Below are 6,655 nucleotides of genomic sequence, written 5' to 3'. Positions count from 1 at the left end.
TGCCATATTCTAAGTTATCCGTAATCATACATGCAGGTGGCCACTATCACACATACAACCCCTAATTCCCCAGCAAGAACCTCTGGGAGTTAATATGTTCTCAGTATTTCCCAATAAACTACAACAGAGGTAAAACTATTGTTGTTATTGAATACTTGGTAATTCTACCAGATACAAGGTCTTTGCAATTTGCAGCCTTATGTACGGTAGATATAAGGATGGGAATTGAGACCTTTTGGTCTTTTAAGTTATTTACCCTGAAAATATTCAATATATGTTTCACTGACTACTCCTATTGTCAAATACATAAAGCAAAAAGGGTAAGAATGAAGATTGTTCAGATTAGCGAAAGCATAAGTCTGAACATCATTGAATGGGTGATTTTGAGGTCAGGCAGGATGCAGTGCTTAGAGGCTTGTTGTTGTTCTTGTTGTAGATTGCCTGTTTATGGAAATTTGGGTTGAAAGTCTCAATAATCAACATTCTAAAAATCCTGCTTGATCTCCAAGGGATGGGATTATACTGAAGTAAATCATGAGGAACAGTCATTCGATTATTAATATCAAATATTTGATATTCGAATTCTAAATAACTCTTAATTTAAAATAGTTTTGCATTAATTATGTTTTAAATTATCCTCGCTCAAGAACCTGCTTACCCGGCACAGGGGACACCGCCCACTTGGTGCAGTGGACTCCCAGATCCCCTCCCAGCTTCCATGCTGAAATTTCCGGCTGTAACTCTGAAAGGGGCTGGCTGAAGTTTTTGGCTGTGACTTCAGAAAAATTCAGCTACTATGTCTTTAGCTAACCCACAGCTAAAATAACTTTGCAAGGAACCTTTATCCAGAAAGGATAAAACATCATCAATGCCTCCATGGAAATTACCAGATATCTTTTTGTAAATACTTTATTGGAGTTAAGAAGAATATGATAGACCTAGAAGCCAGATTTCTTTTTATGGAACATGTTGAAGAACATAGAGGATCGACTTTTATATATACTGATGGCTCCAAATCTGATGCTGGCGTTGGATTTGGAGGACATGGTAATGGTTTTAATTGTAGAGATGCACTTCCTCTAACAGCTTCCATATTTACTGCCGAACTGTATGGTATGTTAACCGCTATTTAGAAAATAGCATTGGAGAAGGAGGGTCATTTTAAAATTTTTAGTGATGCAAGGAGTGTCCTTCAAGCTTTAGAAGTTTTTAATTCCAGTAACCCTCTAGTTTTAAAATCTTTAGAATGGCTTTTTATTACTAGACAGATAGGTATAACAGTTCGATTTTGTTGGGTTCCAGCAAATGTAGGTGTCTGGGAAAAAGAAGGCAGATTTACTGGCGAAGAATGCGGCATCCCAGTTGCCACCAAGGAGGTATCCCATTCCCTGTAATGATTTCCTACCTTACATCAAGAAATTGCTTTGTAATAAATGGCAACAGCACTGGGATAGTCTAGATGGCAATAAAATGAGGGAAGTAACAAATATCATATCACCTTAGAGGTATAACATGATACTGTACCCCGAAAATGGGAGGCGACTCTTTGTCGTCTCCGTATTGGTCACACTCGGTTGACACGAGTTTCTGCTGAAGGGCCGACACCAACCGTATTGCGAGGACTGTTTAATAACTCTAACAGTTAGGCATTTGTTGACCGAATTCCCTAATTATAATAACTTAAGAAATAGATATCTGTTTGAGGCTCGAGGTGAGGATGGCAGGTTCATTCTTGCCAAGATTCTTGGACATGATGTGTCTCACTGCGCGAGCGACATTTTTAGAGTTATTTCAGAAGATGGTCTTCTGAAAACTATTTAACTATTACAGTGACATCCTAACTTTTATGGTTTTAATTTAATTTTCTTTTATGTTTCATAAATAATAAATGCTATCGGCGTCAATGACCTTAGATGTCAGGATGCCAGAAAACTTTCAATCAATCCTCTGGATCAAGGCAGGGTCAAACAGTGTCACGGCTGGTTCTTCCTGTAGATAGCTGGCAGTTTCTTGGTCCTTTGGGGAGATCATAAACAGTGAGGTTCATGCCAGGCTTTCCAGCCATGGCAGCAACTGTGGCGTAGGAGATGGAGCTGTCAGTCTTGTGTAGTTTGAACTTATGCAGGGGTTTCCTGCCTTCATTCTTGGGAGCTGGAATGCTGGCTGCAATGGCAAAAGCTTCGTGTAGGAGTTGAGTGAGGCAGACAGTACAGTTACAATTCATTAGATGATTCGGGGTGTCTGCCGTTTTTGGGGACAGGGATATCTTTCTTATTACTAGCCAAATCGTATTTCATTATGGGGATGATGTTCTTTACAATTTTCTAACATACCATAATATGATGTTATTTTATCGTTTTGAATAATAGCACAATTTACCTTTACCACGGCAATATTTTCTAAGTTCAGCATGGTCCGTACGCAAGTCACGGGTAGCTCCTGCTTAGTTTCCAACTTTCCCGATAGATAGAGCCCGTGTCATCCCAGTCTAAGAAACGTTCGGTTTTACAATTTAATACTGTCCCATCAATCTACATATTTACCTCTTAGTTAAGTATGTAGTTTTTAAGGACACGTCATGTATAGTGACATTTATCATGAAATGTTATGTTAGAAAAAGGCCGTTACAATGCGTCGTACGCTGAAGCCACGGCCAACTTACTCGGTCGTAAAACTTCCCGCAATCATTGTTTCCTGCCTGATTATAATAACACCCATTTGGCGGCGCTCGATTCGCATATCAGCTGGTCGCGCAAGCATGAACAGTTTTCGATGTTCGTACGTATGTTTTCGCTAATTCCAACAATTTTCATTTTAATCTCTTGTTAAGATTGTTATTTCGTTCGAAATCGTCCCAAAATTATGCCGAATACTATTTTGTTTTATATACAAACAAAGGTTAGGTTATCCAACATCTAGTTAAGATATTTCGTCAGATAAAGCCAGTGTCAAACAAAGCAACCGAACTAACCCTTTCGTGGGCCGCGTGATTTCAAATTTTTAATCCCCCCCACATGACCCGAGATTGACCTACAGTCGACCCTTTCCAACTCTAACCGCCGTGATGGATAGACGTGTTCCGTATAGTTTCTCTTTGAGTGATGTTTTCGAGTTTATCTCCCGTATTGATCAGATTGATGCAATTAAGACTCTCAGATATATACATCTACGTGATTTCACTCGTGTTACCCCCGAATTCTTTCACTATTTATTTCGAGAAGGCGTCTTAGGGGATTTTAGAGGTACATGTAAAAAATGTAAAAAAGGTGATGTGGCCCTCATTCTCCTCACGTGTTGTTGGGTTCTTCGTTGGCCTCAATACTGTGTTGAATTGAAGAACGAACAGCTTGGTTCTCACACTCTCGTTGACTGGTACAACTTTTGCCGAGAAGTGTGTGAACACGTGTTGATTTTGGACAATAAGAAAATTGGTGGACCAGGGCACATTGTGGAAGTGGACGAGAGCAAGTTCGGCAAGAGGAAGTATAACATCGGGCATGAAGTCAAAGGAACCTGGGTCTTTGGGGGCATTGACCGGGAAACACGCGAGACCTTTTTCAGAGTGGTTGAGAAACGTAACGCGGAAACGTTGATCTCGGCGCTCAAAGAGCACGTTCTTCCCGGGACCACTATCATTTCCGATTGCTGGAAAGGACATGGCAAAGTCAAAGACCATGATTTTAAACATTTTACTGTAAACCACAGTGTTAACTTCGTTGATCCTAATGACCCGACCGTACATACGAACACTATAGAATCGCAATGGCGGGTTCTCAAAAGGAGCTTGCTACCAAGATTCGGTACCCAGATATCGTTGTACGAAAGCTATTTCGCGGAGTACTGTATCAGGAAGCGTTATATAGAGAAGTCCGTATGTCCGTTCAGGGCATTTTTACAGCTCATCAAGCGCGTGTACCCGCTCAAAGCCAGTCCTCTCTTCTTGCCGATTCCTGAATCTCCTCCCTCTAACGCTACTAACGTTCGGCCAAGTAACGTTCGTCCATCCAGCAGCCGTTCTTCAGCTAACGACGCCCGACCTTCCACTAGTCGCAAAAGTTCAAGTCCTCCTCCTAATCCTCCACCCCAGAAGAGGTTGAAGGACCAAGAACCGGAGGATTTTGGTTTTAGCGACTACGAATATTAAGGTAAGCCTGAGTAACCAATAATATGATCATGTGGATAAGATATAATTTTGAGTGCTGCCCAAAGCTTTTTTTGTGTAGGAGAGAGACTTACGAAGGGGGTCCGGGGGCTTGCCCCGGGTAGGGGTAGTGACCTAGGAACTACTAGGATTGGTTAGGTTTGGTTTGTGGGGTTTGTATGTTAGCAACAGTGTTTGGGGGGTCGCAGGGGGCCTCAGCCCCCCCATTTAGTTCACGATGAATGTAAGGACATGGCTTGTAGGTCAGGTTAGGAGGGGAATTTTGGGTAGTTGTCCATTTTTCTCGCACATTTCCGACATCCATGACCAGAGTGGTCCTAGTATGTAGATTGTTGGGACAAGCATTTACAAAACTAGTGAATTTAATATTTCATTCCGTGATCATTCCCGCGAAAAAGAGCAGATTTTCCTACTTAGTTTCCAACTTTCCCGATAGATAGAGCCCGTGTCATCCCAGTCTAAGAAACGTTCGGTTTTACAATTTAATACTGTCCCGTCAATCTACATATTTACCCCTTCGTTAAGTTTGTACTTTTTAAGGACACGTCATGTAATCATTCCCGTAAAAAAAGAGCCGATTTCAGACTTTTTTTTACTCGATTTCAAGAAACATTCGGTTTTACAATTTAATACTGTCCCGTTAATCTACATTATTTACCAAATCATTCCCGTAAAAAAGAGCCGATTTCGGACTTTTTTTACTCGATTTCCGGCCGGTCAAAGGGCTGTCCCCAAAAACGGCAGAGGCTCCGAAGATTCCCTTGAAGGACTGACTGGGTCTCAGCAGGATCTGTTTCCATGGCATTGGAAGTCCCAGGCGCCGAGGTTGGACTGATAACTGTAACTGCAACTGTCTGCAGTGGAGTTGAAGGAGCTGACAAGGATGAGCATGTTCCCTCAATCCTTGGCGTCACTAGAGGTGATGGCAGGGGTGATCCTGGCACTGGAGAAGGGCATTCAGGGCTCTTCCTTCTTTTGGGAGGGAGTGTATTCCCTTCCCTGTTAGCTGCTTTCATGACCTTGTAGTGTTTCAGGACCTTGATAGAGTCGATTTTGCACCCCTTGCAGCTGCACCTGATGTTATGGGTAGGTAGTGTTTTGTCCTCAACAGCTGTGGTTCTGAGATCTACTGCGCTGAATAGATACACTCTTCTTTTCTGGTAGGCATCGCAGCTGTCACATTCACACGAGGGATCCTCGTAGCAGTCCCTGCAGTGGCGATCGTCTTCGGGGTAAAGGCTCCGGCAGCACTACTGGTAACCTCTTCAGAGTCAACTTGAGAAAATCAGACAATTATCGGGAAGAGATAAAATTTCTCTACCGTGCAAAGATACCGTCAGTAGACGTTAGCTATATATATTCACAGTTGAATCGTGGCAAGTTGACAAAATGAAAAAAACTGGTGACTTCACTATAGATAATGTTTAGTTTATGCTGAATTTTTAAATCTTAATAATATTTCAAACCATAATTGCCGCAAAATGATCTTAAATTATAAGTTATTTAGTATTCAATTTTAAATATTTGACAATAATACTCAAATGATTGTTTTTCATAATTTATTTCTGTATAATCCTATTCCTGGGAAAAAAAAAAAAACGATTTTAGGATGCAGGTCTCTATAATCGAACCAACGAAAGTGGCAGGTGAGAGAAGCTCTCTTCTCAATGCATTGTATCTACATCAAATTATTTCGGACAGCATACCTTCAAGACCTGCCCCCCCCACCCCCCTCTGAAGACATGAACAAGAATCTGACCTGTGGAGTAACAGATTTAGCCTGTTAGACTAATCCTGCTTTCTTTTCATGACAAGTTTGACAATTAACTCTCAACCTTTTAACTCCTGATCGTTTCCATTTTCATTTTTGTAGTTCTCAGTTTACTGGAATTATTTGCAATCACAGTTTTATGTACAATTTGCTTCCCTCATGACAATCAAGTTCGTTCTCTCTCTCTCTCATATATATATATATATATATATATATATATATATATATATATATATATATATATATATATATATATCATATATATATATATATATATATATATATATATATATATATATATATATATATGTATATATATATATATATATATATATATATATATATATATATATATATATATATATATATATATATATATATATATATATATATATACATATATATATAATGCATGTATGAGGGAATGAAAACTTCTTAATAGAAAAATCTAATGTGAACTATGCCATCATTTCGATGCTATGTAGGTTTTCATGTTTTATATTTCTATATTTTAGGTCATAATAAGAAAGGGTAGTTAAATGATATGCAGAATATGAACAAATATGTAAATTAATTCATTATAGATGGAAAATGGGCTCGGTGTGTATAGTAAATACAGTATACGGAAATCATTTTCATAGCCAGCCTCCATATGATACGAAAAGATTACTGGTGACATTTAAATATCATTTTCCTTCTCATTGTCGTTGTCGTCGTCATCA

The sequence above is a fragment of the Palaemon carinicauda genome, chromosome 34, assembly GCF_036898095.1.
Source record: "Palaemon carinicauda isolate YSFRI2023 chromosome 34, ASM3689809v2, whole genome shotgun sequence".
In the NCBI taxonomy this organism is placed as follows: Eukaryota; Metazoa; Arthropoda; class Malacostraca; order Decapoda; family Palaemonidae; genus Palaemon; species Palaemon carinicauda.
The sequence above is the reverse complement of the archived record's forward strand: the minus strand, read 5'-3'. Positions refer to the sequence as shown.